Source organism: Phalacrocorax carbo, chromosome 7 (assembly GCF_963921805.1).
Source record: "Phalacrocorax carbo chromosome 7, bPhaCar2.1, whole genome shotgun sequence".
In the NCBI taxonomy this organism is placed as follows: Eukaryota; Metazoa; Chordata; class Aves; order Suliformes; family Phalacrocoracidae; genus Phalacrocorax; species Phalacrocorax carbo.
The window spans coordinates 51,232,470-51,250,667 of record NC_087519.1 but is presented as its reverse complement, the minus strand read 5'-3'; the positions used below and the strand labels follow the sequence as shown (position 1 = coordinate 51,250,667).

The window sequence follows — 18,198 nt, the reverse complement described above, 5'->3', positions numbered from 1 at the left end:
CATTAGAGCTGTGCTCGTGCTTCAAAGCTCGCTGTCGCTCCCCCTGGAAGGACAGAAGTCAAAGACCCATGGACAAGCACTTCACGTCAAACACACCCTCCACTGCTCCCGGCCTTAACATAAGCAGATTACAGCTCTGCTGTATTCTGTCTGAACTTCTCTTTATCTCTTTCCAATGCTACGCTAATTATCCCTGACAAAAGACAGACTTTAATTAAACAGACAATGACCAACCTTTTATCTATAAAGTCTTTCTTCCCATACAAGTTCTGCCTCTAACTATTAAATACCATATTTTAGCAGTGAGTAATTAGGAGATATTCCTACCATGCAGAGCTAATGCGGAATTCAAACAACGCAGGAGACACAGGTCGTGGGGGCTGCCAGGGACGCCCTGACCGCAGGAAAAGCCAGGATGCACCTCTGCCTGGGGGAGAGCCTTTCTACAGAGCGGGGATATTTGTGCTCTCGCAGCACACACTGTTCCAGGAAGGCTTAGGCAGCTGCTATTCAGTGCAACGCGCTTCGCAGTGAGTAAATACAAAGAAAGACAAGATCTCCGCCTCTAGCTGTTCAGAAGAGAAAGGGAAGATCTTTCCTGATGCCCTTTTGTACAGAGGACACGGAAGCCCGTCTCTTCAAATATGAGGGAGAAAGAGCAGGGGCAGTTTCAAAGAAGGAAGAAATTGAGGCATTGGGACAGGTAGCTGAAATGACACCGAAGGAAGGAGAACAACTAATTTAAATCAAAAGCAAGTAGTTGAGCTCTTCTTTTAACTGACACATCACTTGCTAAGGTGTACTACAGGAACTTTAACAGAAAGCTGCCCCACGCGTGCACGGCACTGAGGAGACCTGGAGATGTTCCCTGTAACACTTTTGCACTTACCTCTCTTAACCCTTTTTCTTTAGGGCGGGAGGTGGTGGTCAGGGGACAAGACTGGCGGACAGGGAGAACCACCACTGACGCTTTGATTTCAAACAGCACGAGTACTAGAAGACTAAAGCTGAAGTGAAATACACCATTTGCCCATTTAACAAGGACATTTCCCCCCCTCTCAGTGTACCTCAGCAGGAGCATCCCTGCCCGCTGGGGAAAGGTGCTGTCGTGGCTGGGAAGGCAACGTGGGACCGGGAAGCCATTCCCGGCTCGGATGCACCGCCAGGGCGGGAGGAGGGATCACACACCATGGTCAGCTTGGCTTGAAACCCACAGCCAGGTTTGAGCACAGGTTCAGGAAAGGCTGAAGCAAGCCCAACACCAGGCCAGCACCAGCAGAGCCACGCTGGACCCGCCGCTGCTGCCCCTCTACCTGCGCCAGGCCAGCACTGACCGGCGGCGAGGCAAGTCAGATCCAAGGGTAACTTCCAGACCAACTCAAGAGGTCTGGCTTGTTGAGCCAAAACAACAGAAGCAATAGGAACGAAGGGAGCTGGAGGCAGGACTGACCTTTCAGTAGCAGCACTAACTTAAGAGTTGTGTAATCAGGCCACGAACTCGCACTTTGATGTCCATCGGTAGTATTTCATCTATCAATATGCATGCGGAGCTGGATCACATCACCTCCTTTTTTAATATCATGATGTTTAACTACTTAACCGAGGTGATCCGTCAAGTTCAGTACGGCAAACACTTGAGAAACCATTTCCTTCCCCCACTGCCTTCGACATATTTGGAGAATTATTTGATTTACACCACAAAGGGAATTCAAACATAGCTCAAGAGTAAACAAAACTTCCCTACACCATACACACGTAATCTATACAAGATGTGTGAAAAAAACTCAGTGTTTTCCTACCCTTCTGGCTTCTGCACACTCAACACCCAACAGCAGGAAGCTTCACCTTCGCAGAACCAGTCTGGATCATCCCGTGACAGCTTTTGAATCACCACAGCAATCAAAGATTATTAGAGGGAGAGTAATTGGAGTTAGTACATGCAGTTTAGGTTTACAACAACACATGCTAATTTCCCCAAACTGATGAGAACTGAGAGGAGAAACTGACTTGAAAGAAAACTCAAGTTACAGCTGTAACATGGCAACCGGAATTCTCCCCCCCCCCTCTTTTTTTTTTTAAGAAAGGCAACTATGAAAGATCAAGTATGATCCCCTCATTTGAGAAAGGGGGAAACTTTGGTTAAAAACCTATCACAATTCAGTGGTAAAATGAAGATAATACAAACCTAATGCAATACAAAAAGGGAAAAATGGGTTGGGAAGGAGAACAGACGGTGATGGAAGCAAACTAGAACTACAGAAAATTGGTGAGTGAAACCAAGACTAAAGTCAAGACAAGTCAGAAAAAAAAAAGTAATCGTGACTTGCAGGACAACAGAAAATAAGCTGCTTTTTAAAATAAACTAGGAAGTATTGAAACCTAATAGTGGTATAAACCCACTGCACACACAAATGAAAATAGGGCAAATGACACAGGGAAAAAACATTTAATTTTTTCTACTCGGTATGTGGAAAGAAGCAAAAAAAATGCACTTGTACCAGACCGACTGATGAATTCTCTCAGTGACCAAGTCGGCCTCGAAATCTTGCGATTAAGTTTTGGTTCTAGCCTTCGAGGAAACACCTGACCTGCAGTCAACAAGATGCCCTGATGCAGCGGGACGGAGGGGAGATCGCGCTGGCCCCCAGGAGCTGGGAGGGAGGCAGAATGACCAATGCAATTACACCCCATTAGTAGGGCATAGCTTTCAGATAAAACAATCGAAAGTCAGCGTAGGATTCCAGTGATAAGGAATTCAAAGATACGAACGTAATCAGCATTGTTGTTCTATATAAAACAGGTCCTGTCCAACAAATCCAAGTGCTCCCTCCGACGAGATTACACCTTTGGTTGGGAAGATAGCTGTGTGAGCACATGCGTATTCCTTAGCCAGACTTAGTACCATGCGACACTGATAAAAGAGTTAGCACTGAACAATCAAAATGAAATATCTCCCGTGTATTAAGAGCTCGCCAGCTAACTGACCACGGCTTAATCTGTGAGCTGATAAGACTATTTGTGAATCAGCCATGATACGGGTGCGGGCATACCCAGCTGCTCGGTGCGTGGCACACCGGCAGGATTTACTAGGACTGCGCAAGATTTATTTACGTGGTCCCAGGATGTTAAAGACCAGTAAGAGCCAGTGAGAAGAAGCAGGAGGCAGGCAAAGCAGAGTTGGGCACAACATTAAAAAAACAAAAATCCAAAGATTAGCTACTGGACTAGATGGGATCAGCCAGGGGAAGTGAACAGTATTTCCCCCTCTTATGGAAATACGACTATGTGCTCACCAGAAATAAGAGTTACAAGTAAGCCAGGAGAACTTCATTCTTTTATAGAAAGAACTATAACCGTACTAAATTAAGCGTACATTGTACTGCTTACTGACAATTTTATTAGCCTGCAAAAAGTTAGTTGGCATTCGTAAGAAAACCGGTTTCGCCCCCCCTTACCCATAACAAGCCAGCCTTTTACAAAGATTTCCTACAGATACAACATACTAAACAGAAGACAAATGGTTATCGCCCTCTTGCCACATTAAGTTGTCAGCATTCCTCCTCTGGGAGAGACTTTTAGAGGTGCTCAAACCGCACACAGGCGCTGCCGGGAGGCTTGTCAAGTCTCGTGTTGGGGAGGGAAACCCCCAGACACACGCAGACCACTAATAGGATTTCTAGTCCAGCCTCAACTGGAGCAAACCCCAAACAAGTATCTCCAGTTATTTCACCTCCACGTCTTGTTTTCTCAGCTGTAAGATGGGGATAATGAAATGCATCACCTCTGTTAGGTGCTCTGGTATCTCCTGAGAGCAAAGGAACCATCGTGTTGGTTATTCACCAACGATTATTTAATGATTTCCTACTAAAATTGACAGCCTGTCCTGGCCAGTAATACTAATTGAAATTATCAGTTCACAGCATCTACTTGGCAGTCCACATTAACAACAACTTTACACTGAAGATTTTTCATACAGACCTTCCTAAATTAGGAAATGCTTAGCAGATCGTGGGTGGGACTGAAACTAAACCACACTACCCAGCCACCATTAAATAAAACCCACACACACCAATCACTGCTGCTGCCTGTGCTCAAGGTCCCACCAACGTGTAAAGCCCCGGGATGCTCCCTCTGCTCCGTCTTCCCCTTCCCAGCCAGGTTCTTCCAGCCAGCTCCTGCCCTTCCACCAGCACTTTCACCCCCTGAAACTGTGTTTCCTATTACCCAAATTAACCCTTCCCTCGCCATACTGAAATCCCATCAGAACAATAAAATCAACTCTGACATACTTTGCACCAACTCGACCGCGATTGAGCAAGTGGCCACAATGCAAGATGCGTTCCCAGTTGTTTCATTAACTCCCCAGCCACAGACGACTTCTTTTTTAATTAAAAAAAGAAAAACTTTTAAATGCAATGGCTTATTGTGATTTTTAATTAGTGACAGGATTTCAGATAGTGCACACCCAAGGCCCCGAAAGGGGGGCGAGGGGAGTACGTGTGCGTGCTTGTGAAACCATTGTTCCTCCGTCAATACAGCTCATCCTCCAGCCCATCCAAGTTCTCAGCTGCCCAGTCACACAACTGTAAAAGTCAACAGCTGGGCGTTTTATAACCCTGGAGACCTCGCAAGCCAATCCTTACGTCGCTGGCAAGGAGTCGTGGCCAGAGCCCGAGGACCCCACAGGGACCGTTCCTGCCCCACCACACTGCTTCACCTTCCTCCTTCAACCGGCCGCTAACCCAAGGCGAAGTCGGGGCTTAGAAGACGGGCAGACAGCTGTTTTGTAAGCACTTAAAATGACAGAGGCAGGCGTACTGGATTGTGTCGTCGGGCAGTGGCTGGGATCCAGGATCTCCAACCATCTGGAAGTTTGCTTGGCTTTTGTTTCAAGCCTCCAGCACTGATGGATGGAAACAAGCTCCCAGTTCTTCTGCATTAACATAAAAACAATTAAAACAATTCCCCCCCTCAAGTAGCTCAGAAATGAACGCACATCACACAAGCTAAATGAGACAGTGTTGATAAATATATTTAAGTAAAACCTGACTCTTTGGAACAAAAAAAAAATACCACCAAAACAAAACCTCAGTTCAGTCACACAAAACAGCTTTGTCAACAAGTTCCTGTGGCTCCTCATTGTAAGAGGAAAACACTCAGATGAAAGCCTGCAGAAGGACTCACTGCATCCTCCCCTCTCCAAGAAACATTAGCTACTGCCTGACAAAAGCATTTCTGCTGAGAAAGGGAACAACACAGGCCAGTATTAAAGCAATTTCAGTGTAGCTACCAAGCAATTAGCCAGATAATACCTTCACTACGTGCTGATTTTTCCTTTTCCAGAGTACTGGTGCAAGCATAACTAGTAATTTGTTGTTTGTACAGCCACTTCTGAAGTTACAGGTGACCCAATTTAGGTTTTCCTTTCCATATCACTGAAACTATTTCCACTTTGGCGTTGCGCATTTGTTCACTAATTTATTTCACTGTTGGTTTTTTTTTTAAGCTTTTACATTGTATTTCAGGGTAACTACCATCTTATATCAGCAAATATAAATTCAGACATTTTGATTTTTAAATATTTCAACTCACATTCGTGAAACGCTGATCTTGTTACTTTTTTCCCCCCTAAGCCAAAGCATAAACAAAGTTTAACTTGTGTTCTGATTTTGATTTGAAGCTGGTGGTTAGCACGTTCCTTCCTAGAGATTCTCGTTAGTGAGGTTTTGGACACAAACCTCTGGGCTTTACTCCGATAAATGATCCACCACTTTCACACAGCGGTTTTGGAAAGCACCTCTATTGTTTGACCTGATGTTCAAAGCTCTCTGGAAGCTGCCCATCTCCTTTCCTGAAGCTAGGTTACATCAGGACCTACTACAATAAGAGTATCAGTAACAGGATAGAGGAGTGAAATTCCACCATGATCGCAGCCGTATCAAAGTTTCAGCACCACGACCATGTAGCTCTGCACATACCTAACTTCAAGTGCCTTGAAAAAAGTATTATTATGCCGATTCATTAAAAAATAAGGATCAGGTTTATAAGTTTTGCTGTTGCAATGAACACTTCAAGTATTTTCCTCACAAAATATTCCAGGACAAAAGGTCCTTTTCTGTTCTCCCGCTTCCTTGAAATCAGTCTGCCACCTGTACGCTCCTCATTCATATATGAAAATACTACAACACATATTCTTTTGTAGCCTTGCATAAAGCTCTACATGTTAAAATTAGTTAGGTCTTTCTGCTTGCCATAAGGTGGCTCCTGTTCAGATAGCTGGGCTGGTTTTGGTCTAAGCTGTTTGAAAAAATTCTGAACAAGTTTTTATTTATTGACAGCTTGCATCCATGTGGTCATCTGCTGATGCTGGCTTTGGGCTTAAAACAGTCATTTACGCCTCCAGTGTTCACATCTCTGATGGACTTAGAGACAGTAAAGTTTTTTTAAACTTTTTTCCTGTTAAATATTTCTCCATTTCATCTTATGAGAAAGGCTTGTAACCCTCTTCTGCAACTCTACCACTTCAAATTTATCCATCTTTCCTGAACGTAGGCGATCAGAATGTATACTGTTTTCCAAAAGAAGTCCCAAAAGGACTTGCAAAATAGTATTCATGTCCCTTCCCATCTCTATTAAAAGCAAAATAAAAATCTACTCTTTGGTGCATGCCTCTTTTCATGGCTCTATCACCACTAACCGACCACGCTCACGCTATGGTCAAGCAGTCCCAGTGGTTACACAGCAAAGCCTGTATCGGCTTTAAAAAACCCTCCATGCTAATACTGAGCACAAAGGTCAGGAAGATTATGTTGGCAGAAAAACATATAGCAGCCACGCTAAATCTCCGTCTAATATACTAGGAAAGAATAGATAAAAATGGTATTTTTCTGTTTCTTCCGCCCAACTCTTTATTTCGCATATGACAAGAGAAGAGTCAGATTCGGTTGCTTCCCCCTTCCATCTACAAATCCCTTTGCATTTTTCAAAAATGCACAATTTGTTGGATGTTGTGAAACACTTTCTGAAAAACGTAGGGATGTGCAAAAATGCTAAAATCAGAGATACTTTATACAGTATATAGTTAATGTAAAATACTCATCAGAGAACCAGTCAAGCACTCTTCCAAATTTTTATGGGAAGTCAGCATGTCAGATTTTCGTTATTTAGATTGCCTCAATTTTGCATATAGCTCCCTGAAATTGCTTTGCGCTTGCCAGGCGATAAGCCCAGGCAGGCGAGCAGCGCCGGCAGGCCAGGGCAGGCAGCACCTCGCTGCCCTGCGCGGGGGCTCAGGCACCCCTGCCCGAGCAGCCACGAGCCAAGACAGCGGTCCTGCGGGCGGCTCTGCGTGTGCACGGCCGTTCGGGGAACCTCCACAAGATAGTTAAACCTCACTTGCTTTACAGAGCTGGGACACCAATACTTCTAAAACACTTTATTAAAAAAAATATATAGAGAGATATATATGTATAATTAATGGAAAATAACTCCTGAAGACAGAAGAGGAGGAAAATTGACAGATCCCATCTGCCATCCCCACACACTTTCCAACTTGAGCACAAAACCTCGTCTCGCCTTCTGAGGGTAAGTCCAGGCACGGGGCCAAAGCTTTGCCTTTCCCTCCGGCCGCGAAAGGACAGGTCTCCCGCTGCCACGTCGCTAGCCCACAGCCAGAAAGCAGCACCTCGGCCCGACCCCGCGCTGCCCACGCTTTTGCAGCTGCAGTAGAACCACCTCACTGCCTGTTACGAGGTCGTATCAAATTTGCTCAAAGGTGGTTATTATCACTGTTCAACTAAACTCCATCACGTAAGAGAGCATATTATTATATTTGTTTATATTTAATTTGGAGAACTCCACAGGATCTTAAATGATGGCAGGGCCACAAATAACACATTTGATCTACTTGCGAACTATTCCCTTCTTTATTATTTCCATTGTCTTCACATATCCTTATTTTCTACCCCCTACCTCTCACGTTTCAGAAGATACTACAACCATTCATCCACTCACCTTTATCCCCTTACACTAACCCAACAATTCAGGGTGAAATGAATATGTCGTAGTCTAGAAAAATCTAGGGAAAGAAGAAGGGAATAGAGAAATAAGGATTTATTAAGACAGATGAGAAAGGACCCAGATCTGCCAGCAGGGACAACACTGAATAGTCCAGAAGGTCTGAGAAGCTGAAAAACAATTTTACAGCAATTTTTTAGAGTATATCATCATCCTATTTGACTGCATGATCAAGGAAGTAAAACCACTGAAGTCTAACTTCAGTGTTTTATATCCACAAATATTGCCTTTACAGTAACGTAGCGGCTCTCTCACGTGCACTGAAGCAACCTATTCAGATGCATAAAAATTAAAGCGTAGCTGTCTCACGCTAAATAGATTGCGGTCACAGAAGTATCTGAATTACTCGACTCTCATGATCTATCCAGAAGCCAGAGGTGGCGGCTGTGGAAGAGATCAGAGACCCTTTTGGTTGCGCTCAGTAGGATTGCCTAATTTCCACCCCATCACCATTTCCTGCCCACGGAACAAGGCAGCTGGAACATCTGGACAAGCACGTCCAGCTGTTAACCAAGAGGCGAAAGGGTAAAGGTAAAGCACCACACACATGAGAGCTTGGAGAGAGAAGACACTTTAATTAGGTAACGCGACCATCCCTCTCCGATTCAGATATCCTAGCAGTCACGGGCGTGCAGCGCCCTGGCCGCTGCTTGCGATGCACGCTGACCTGAGGAATGGGCTTCAAGTCAGCAACAAGAAGTTTGTGCTTTATGTCTAATGAAGTCACAGAGGATGTTTACCATTTGTGCGGTCATTAAAAGCACCAGTGAACTTAATAAGCAATAATAAAGATCTGTTAGAACAGCATATGGAGTTGCAAAAATAAATACATGCTGAGCAGAATCAAACAAGTTAATTTTGCCACCAGCCGACATACAAGAAACTAGCATGAAGGCTGACTGTATGTAAGCGTGAGCAGTGTTAGCAACTTGGACCGCTTTTCTCCAATTTTAAGTCAAGTTCTGTGGAAGTTTTGCTTTGCTGAAAGCCTTGGGATTTGACCTTTTTTCCTCTTTAACTGTAAAATTTCTTGTGTATCTGTTCTGGTCAACTATAACAATGTAACCCATGTGTTTTGTACCAAATTCTGTAAGAGTGTGGCTCTAGGCCTTCACTAAGCAAAACTGGACAATGTTATATAGCAGCAAAGAACTCAATGAGCCATAAGCTGCTACCTAGTTATGGCACTTCACCTTCCCAGCATGGTAAGAACAGCTTAGTGCCACACAGTACTCTGCAAGACTCATGCAACAAGACATAACCCATGTCTCAGGCAAAATCCATAGGGTATTTCTGACTTCCAACCATAAGACACTCAACAACACCTGAAGTTAACCAGAACGTGAAATAGCAAGTCATGTTGGTTTCGTCCTTTAAGGTTTGTTTTGTTTGTTTGTTAGGTTTCTGTCTTTGTTTTGAGGCCCTGCTGAACTAAAATGCAACTTAGTTTTGTAACAAATAAACCCAGAGGACAACATACAAATAGAAAGTTACATAATGAGGCACCACAGGTATGAGCTTCGCTTTTGCTTATTCTGAGAAAAGAGTTCCTTTCGTCAGTATTACCCGAGACCAGGAGAGCATCTATAGTAACCTAAATCCCTAACTTCTGATGAGAGTGGGAAAAGTGCTATGTCAAACAAGCTACATTTATGAATATATTCAAGATATTCATTGAATTCCTACAAATTTAACCCTTTATCCTCAAAGCATCTAACATACATTTCCTGCTGGTACAAAACAGGCTTGAACTTTTCAGAGCAGAGCTGAACGCCTGCAAGGTCACGATGTGCAAAGCGAGCAGCGGATCACTCTTTCAGCTAGCAAGTCATTTTGCACTGATCCAGAATCTTAAATATTGTTCAGACTCCAGAGTTTATACAGAGAATTATTTGTGACACTGGTGCCATTTTCCCTCCTCCGCCGGATCACGTAAGGTCATTCATTTAAGAGGAGGCAACGTATATACATGCTTGGGTATCAACACAAACCTAGTGAAAGCACCGTTCTCTTAATGGGCTGAGAAGGTAGACTGAAAGTTACAATTTATTTCAAATTTAAGGATTTTATTTTTTAACCATCCCTTTTTCTTGCACGTAGACACCACCAACCTTCCTGCAGCTCAGCCTGCTCCCGGGTTAGTCTGCAAGTCTAAGCTCCCTATAGCCCGTTCAGAGTGCTGCAAGCCGCTCGCAGCGTACCTCCTTCCAACATTGCCACCTCTGTGTATTAACATTCCCTCTTACAAGTTATGTTCAAAGCACGAGGCCACCTCACTACATTTCCAATTTCTCATTTCCTTCCCTATCGCTCTTCATCCACGAACGCCCTTACCAAACAAGCCAGAAAACTTCTGACCCATTCCTCAAAACCAGCTTTGGAAAGGCACCCATGGATTTTCTCTCCCTGCATGGCCGGCTGGCAGGTACCATCAACAATGACTCAACTTAGGATCCTAAAGCAGCGCGCTGTGGTCTTGCCAGATCACACCACTTTGGCTCTTCCCAAGTACTCCAGGACCATACACCACAGCCTTCCTCTGTCATCTGCACCCACCTCCGAGCCAAGGCACAGCCACCTTGGCCGTAACGCTGGGCACACCCCCTCTACACATGTGGATGGACACGTTCCTCCCCTACAACAGCCTCGCGTCCACATGCCTGCATTTTTAGTCATGCGAAGGCCACACGTCACACCCACTGTGTGAACGTGAAGCAAAAGGGAAGAGGACAGAAGGGAATGCAGTGTGCCACAAACACACATCTGCAGCCCCTCCCTTGCCCACATCTGAAGCACTGAAGGAAAGCCAGCAAAGGGCAAACTTTGTGCCAAATTAAGCATTGTGTATCTAGTTGCCCAGTTCCCCGGGCACACAGACGGTCAGACGGCGTTGGCTGCTCGAGAGGGACACTTCTGCAACACCAAACGCCGCCCCCCAAGCCCCCGGTCTGGAGTGCTATGGCAGAAGTAACCTTGCTGCATGGCTGAGGATCACCTTTAACAACCGTGCAACCAACAGAAGAACATAAATCATACAGAGATATAATTAGAAGGAAAACCCTATCTTAGTATCAAAAACCATGGGCAGCTAATGAATAAGCGTGCTAAAGAAAGGGTGGGCAAGTGGGACACCAAGAGAAGCCCTACGAATAAGAACATTCATTAAAGCAGAAGCTAATTCTGTAAAAATTCAGAGTAAGAAAGAGTTGCCCTTTTTTTTTTTTTTTTTTGAGACATGACATCTTCTAATGCTTCCCAGCATTGGAAAACAAAGACTTGTAGCTCTCCCCTCCCCAAGGCAGGCTTTGAAAACAAATTTCCTAGTTAGCCTGCCAAAGCAGAAGATTTGACAGCAGCCGAGTGCCCCTCTGCCCAGCTCAGGGGATGACTCAGTGGAAACTAGCCCTCAAAAAGCATGTTGTCATCCTTCAGCCACTGCAACTGAATAGGAATAAATTTCTCACCTTTAAAGACAAAGCTTCCAAGGTAGCTACGATTAAAGGCAGCATTGTATACCAGAGGAACAGCACCAACAGGTTTTGGTGAAAAATGACAGCTTACTTTCTACCCCTTTTTTCAGTTTTTAACACAATTAATAAAAAGGTATCTACTGGAATTAGACTATAAAACCATTTCCTCGGAGCTTTAGAGTATCTCACAAAAGAGCAAGATATTAATATGTGTTAAGTAGAGCAGACTGAGAACTGGGGAAAACAAGACCAACATCTTAACTGTTCAAGCCAACCAAACACTCAGCTCGGAGTAAACACCAACCATGTAACCACCCTTCTGCTGCAAGGACAGAAGAACAGACACGTGCGCGTATTCAGCTGGGTCTCAAACCTGCACCCAGTGGAAACAGATCTAGAAGAATCAGGATTTTTTTTCCACTTTCCACTTCAATCTAAACCATTATTCCTGATACTAAAACATCAAATGAAAGGCAAAATACTCAAGTCAGGCAGTACAGCAACAGGCTTCACAAAGTAAGTCAAGCCCAAGCTGTGCTTTTGCTTTTCAACCTCACCACCTCTATCAGTACTTAGAGACAAAAGCCACTATTCAGGCTTTTGAGTTCAGGCGTTCCACACCCCAAATAATCCACAACCTCTGCAGTTCCGAATGTGTTACTTGTGCTCTGTTAATTTATTCTAATAAAGCGACGCTTCTGTTTGCAAGTAACGATACACCGAAAGCAATTCTTTCTCTTCTGTGAGTTGACATTACGTGAGTCTGTAAGAAATACCAGCTGACCAGCAGGAAACCTCTTCAATGCTCTCGTTATCCACAAATGCTATCATCTTCTTTTCTCTGCTGCATTATTCCACATCAATAAATAAATAACACGCACAGAGCAAATGGATGATACTTAATAACATACCTACATCAGCCCAAGTGTCAGCAAGCGTAAGGCCACTTATGTTACGTGAATTGCCATGGAATAGGCATATGTTTCCACAATAAAGGCAACTTATAAAGTGGAATAAACTCTAGTGACTAACTAATCTTACGCTAAAGAAAAACGGTGAGGTGATCCTGAAACAAATCAGGACAACTCTCTCCTCCCACACCGATTCTGCTACCAAGGTCCAAAATAATCGCACCACCTTCCTTCACTACAGTGTTGGGCTTGACTGAAGAATCATGCGGAAATACTCAGGGATTTAGATTAATAATGTTAGCGTTTTATTAGCGGGTGAGCAGGGAATGGAGCAACCATGTAAAATTGACACAGCTGCATAGAGGCCCAGAGAACTAGCTACACACTAAGCAGAACACATTCGATATTTTGCTAGTTTAGATTAAAAGCATGGGGAAATCTGTCCACAACATCCCAAGGATCTTTGGGGGTGGCAAGGGTCATCTAAAATTGTTGCTTGTTGAGGTTTTATTAACAGCCTCTTGAGAGCAATTTCTTTTTTCTCCTTTCAAAACATTCCATATGAAACATTCCTGAAAGCATGAAGTATATGTTTAAATACACAGAGACACACATTCTATTATTAGAGTCCTTTGCAAGGACCTAATAATAGGAATGTCCGTAATTACGTATAAGGCAATTATAAGAGACTTACATGTAAAGCATGCTTTAAGGTACATGCATTGCTGCCACAGCTATACACTAAGTCAGCACAGAGAAATCAGATAAACCTTCATCTCCAGAAAATTCGAGTGTTTGATTTTGGTTATCCTAAACCTAACAAAAAAAAAACCCTCATGAAAGCACAACAGCAGAAATTCCGCTCCTGAATCCATCTTGTCGCTCCACTGAGTAGCTTCTAGAAGAACTAGGAGCAGATGCCAGAATAAGCAAATGCCACGTATCAGTATTAGCTGCAATCTTGGTCCTCTTCAAAAGACTAATATAAAATATATACTTAATTACTTAGGAATTGCTTGTTGCTTCATATTACATAAATACCATTATACATAGCTGCAGTTTAATAAGCAGAGCAGCCAGACGTAACTTTCAGTGTATACCACCATTATAAACTGTCACCACTATAAATACAAATAAAGAATGTTTCTTATACAGTTGGTGGTGTAGCTGGCTTTTCCTCTGTTATCTGCTAACAAACAACACAATTTACTCATAAACAAAGGATTCCTTAGATCAAACGCAGAAGGCATGTCACTGGAGAAGCCGTGTGTTTTAACCTCTCAGCTCAAGGAAAGCCATCATTTCCCAATTAAAAGCACCGTGAAGATTTACTCAAAGCAGCACTACCTGGGACCTCCAGGGAATATTCCTGTTCAGGAACAGGCTTTTACACAGACTAGGCTTTTCTTGTGTACTTGCTCAACAGCACCGTCATTTTTCAGTCAGAGAAGAGCACAGATTTAACATCTGCAGCAGCATTTCAGAAAGGCAACTAATCTCTCCAACACTGTTACAAATTCCACAATAAATCATGTTTAATTAGTTTGTGCTTTTTTCCCCTGGCTGTCCGTAATCCAATTGAGAGGGGGCTTCTAACTTCAATTTTGCAAAGAGGTGCTTAGAATAAATTGGTAAAAACGCAAACCACCGCATCGCCACTGGAAACTGTTTGGCGAGTTATCTGCTCACTGAGACACCGACATTCCTGCCTGTAGATGGCCTGTTACCGTTGTGTACCCAGCGTCTCCTATTTCCACTGCCTTGTTTGAAGAACTTCCCTCTTCCCACATACCTTCCATCTCCAGGGACAGATCACACAGGGACACTAAACCTTAGCCATAAACAACACGACTTTTGATATTCCTGCTTCTAAAGGATCCCCCACCGCTCAGCTGCTGCCGTTCAGCAGCACAGAGAAGATCACCTAGGCACAAGTCCTCTGGGCAACACGTCTGAGAAACTCTCTGCCTCGCCGGTATTTTGCACAGCTGAGATTTACACAGGAGTCTGCTGGCTTCCTCTGCTATTTATTTTATTTGCTGTACGCTAAAGGCTGTTGCGAACAAACGGGACTTCGATAACTCGCAGCACATTGCACAAAACCATTCCGATCCATCAGGATGCTCAATTTCCAGACTACCACGGCATCCTTGGTGGAGAGAGAGGGGGATGCCCTGGGAGGGCACCCCAAACTGCCAGTCCTGCTGCTCCCCACAGATCACTCCATCTTCCCTCACACCTTTCCTTGTGAGGGGAGTGGCAAACTGCATTGAGAAGAAAAGCACTGTGGAGAGTAATTTGTTTTATCCAGCTGTACATGGGCTCTGGGACTTGTTTGCAATTATATGTATTTTGTAGGAATTAAGATCCTCTCACTACATTTATTCACACTGTAAACTTCGCTTCTGCACTAGCGCTCACCAGACCGAGAACCTACATTTTTGAAGGAAAAGCCAATTATACTAATTAGAAAGTTCACGAATACCACCGCACACACACAGAAGTTCACTGCACGATCCGTATATATTTTCTTGCACAGATTTATGAATTGTAAAGTTTAACTGCCCTTAACTGCTTCTCTCGCTCATCAGAGGACATAAAGGAATTTATAAAGTGAAAAGAAAAAAACATAAATTCTCTGCTAAGAAAGAGGTAGGACGCAGAAACCTTCCCGTTCACTAAACGCCCTATGTAAGGGGGGGGAAAAAAAAAGTGCCAGAATAAATGCACTTTGGATTGGTAGTTACAAACTTTTCCAAGAGTAAAGATAAAATGCTCGCAGAGTGGAGTTACGGCTCCAAGCTTCTTGGCTATAGTAGAGTATCAGCTTATTTTGGATGGTAACTTTCTTAATTTCTTATCCTTTGGCCAGCTATAGCCTCACAGTATGAAAAACCCCTCTCATCGCTGTCCCAGCGGTGACCTCAAACCCAAAGCAGATGAGTCCCGATAGTTCAAAAAAAAAAAAAAATATTAAAAGAAATTGTAAAATATATCAATTTCCACACAGACTCGTCTCTCAGCTACCTTATAAGCATAAACTAGCTAAAAGATACTGAACTGGGAAGCACAACCCACGACACTTGTGGGGCAGCAGCCATTTCTGTCACAGCGGGGTCCCGATATGACCACAAGGCACAACTGCTTTAGAACTAACGAGAGTGATCCACAAAGTCCTGAAGATTAGGAGAAAAGCACTAACAGACCGCTTCTGTGCGAGACCCGAAATGACCCCAGGAACACCGCCAAGAATCATTTTCTTACTGGTAGCACCGGCAGCGTGTTCTCTTACTGCTGAGGAAGGTACACGGGTGGTAGGTGGGCGAGGCCACCGGGGGACGGGGCGAGAGGAGCAAGATGCCTCCATCCATAGGAGACAGCCCATCGCTGAATCCTGTGGTTTATGGAAAGTGATGCCTTTATCTAGATTTCCAGCCAAGCACACATCATGTCATCCACGTCCAGACCAGCAGCTCCCCATCAGACTGGAGCAGAGCCCCAGACCAGCGCAGGCACCGAGGCACTGCCAGGCCTGGCAGTCTCAACCTTTTTTAAGCAAGCTCAGCTGCAGAAAAAGGTTGAGAAATAGCGTTCTAGACTTAAAAATGCATGCAAGTTTGAAATCCCATTACCTAGCACATTGTTAAGCTCGAGTTAGACTGGTTTGGCACCTTTCAGGAACGTACTGGTTGAGCCCTGGGTTCTGCAGGGTAAGCGGTTAGGGGATACAGCAATTAGGGCACGGGGAACTGGGATGTGGGAGTTCTGTTCTCACAAACCTAGCACTGAGTTCAAATAAAAATTAATAAAAAATAAAACCAACACCATACAACCAAAAAAAAAATCCAAAACGACTAAGAAACAAACAAGCAAGAAACTTCAATTTTTCCATATCTCAGTTTCCCCATCTGTGATGGGGCAATCAACACTTCAAGGAGTCAGGCCAGTCCTTTTAGGTACTCACACAAAGAAACGCAAATGAAATATAAAATCACCAATACGGAAAGGGGCAGGCTTGCCCCCCAACTTTTATTCTACAAATAGAGATGGGACAAACGGTTCATTACATTTAACTCCAAGCCGCAGTACCTTAGCCAAAACCTTATTTAAATAGAGAATTTCTGAGAACCGGGAGAGGCGGGGGGGTGGGGGGGGAATGCAGAGGGGCGGGATGCAGATGTGGTCTTAACCTAAGAGAGGTTAAGCTTTTAAAAAGAGTTTTTTCTCTTTTTTCATTCCGTCTCCTGGTAGCATGCCATTTTAAAAAGGTGTCTGGCAAGAAAAATAAAAAGTTTCCAGGGTTTTCCTTCGCGAAGCCGCCGAAGCCAAGAGCCGGGCGGGGAGGACGGCGGGCCGGGAGGAATCGCTCCCGCTTCTTCCCAGCTTTTTTCCTCCAACAAACCGCCCTGGATCCGGACATTTCGGGAGGGAGCCGGGGCCGAGGAGGAGCCCCCCCCGGTTCCCCACCTGCCCGGCATCCCCCGCCGGCCCCGGGGCGCGGAGCGGCACCCTCCCGCCCCACGGGCACGGCTCCCGGGGGGGGGGACAGGCACCGCCACCCACCCGCAAACACCCCGCATTTCTCCCCTCCCGGAGCCGCACCGGCCGTACCCGGGGGCGCAGGGCGGGGAAGGCGAGCGGGCGGAGGCGATGACAGCCGTCGCGCCGGCGGCCCCTCGGGGGTTACCGGGCGGTGCTGGAGGGCCCGTCCCGCCGCCGCCAGCCCCTCGCAGGGCCGCGGCGGGGCTGCCCCCGCCCGGCGCGGAGCTTGGGGAGCGGGGGGGGTGGGGGGGAGAGAGGCGGCGGGGCCGCCGCGACACGGCCCGGGCGAGGAGGAGGAGGAGGGAACGGCGACACCGAGAGAAACTTTCCGCCAAGCGCGGCCCCGTCCCGCCGCCCCGTCCCGTCCCGTCCCGCCGCGCCCCGTCCTCCCGCCCCGCCGCCGAACAAAAGAGCCGGGAGCGGCGCCTCGGGACGCGGCTCCCCGTGGGTGCCCACCCGGGAGCCCGCCTTCCCCCGCCGCGTCCTTACCTGGCGCAGGGCTGCGGGCGGCGGCGGGCCGGGCCGGGCGCGGCGGTGAGTCCCGGCTAGCTGGAGCGAGTGCCAGGAGGGCTCGGCGGGGATTCCGCCATGTCAGTGATGTCGGCACCACATGGGGCCCGCGGACGGCCCACGCTACCGCGCACTCTGGTGTAGAGGCTCCCGCCGAAAAGCCGGCTGAGGCGGGCGGTGGCGGCGGCGGTGGCGGCCGCCCTCCTGCTCCCGCCCCGCCGAGAAGCCGCTCCGCCCCGGGCCGGCCCCAAGCCTCCGCCCCGTCCCCGGGAGCCGCGCAGGGCGGGAGGGAGGCCGGGGCGGCTCCCGGCCGCGGCCCAGTCAGGCGGCGCCGCATCGCTGTGGGCTCTGCCCCGGGCCCGCCAGCCCTCCCCTCAGCCTCCCGGTTCTCCCCGTCCGCCCCCAGCGCCTCCCCATCCGTTACTTACTGCCAGGCATCACCCCTGGAACACAAACCACCCAGCCAGCCTTCCCCCTGCCCAGCCGGCGGCCGCCACCGCCGTGGCAGAGGTTGGTCCCTCTTGTCCCAAAAATGTCATTTCTGACTGGGGAAGTTTGAGAGCAGCCCTGCGGAGGGGGACTTGGGGGTGAAAAGCTGGACACGAGCCGGCAACGTGCGCTCGCAGCCCAGACCCCCAACCGTGCCCGGGGCTGCATCCCCAGCAGCGCGGGCAGCCGGGTGAGGGGGG

General features: G+C 46.5%; 1 protein-coding gene across 1 annotated transcript in view; it reads right to left on the bottom strand.

The window, feature by feature from the left end:
- Positions 1-17,755, bottom strand: part of FNDC3B (fibronectin type III domain containing 3B) — a 213,302-nt gene extending 195,547 nt beyond the window's left edge. Inside the window, exon 1 of the mRNA XM_064458004.1 lies at positions 17,489-17,755. The gene's annotated coding sequence lies outside the window, so the exon portion shown is untranslated. The remainder of the gene's footprint in view (positions 1-17,488) is intronic.
- Positions 17,756-18,198: the final 443 nt, after the last annotated feature.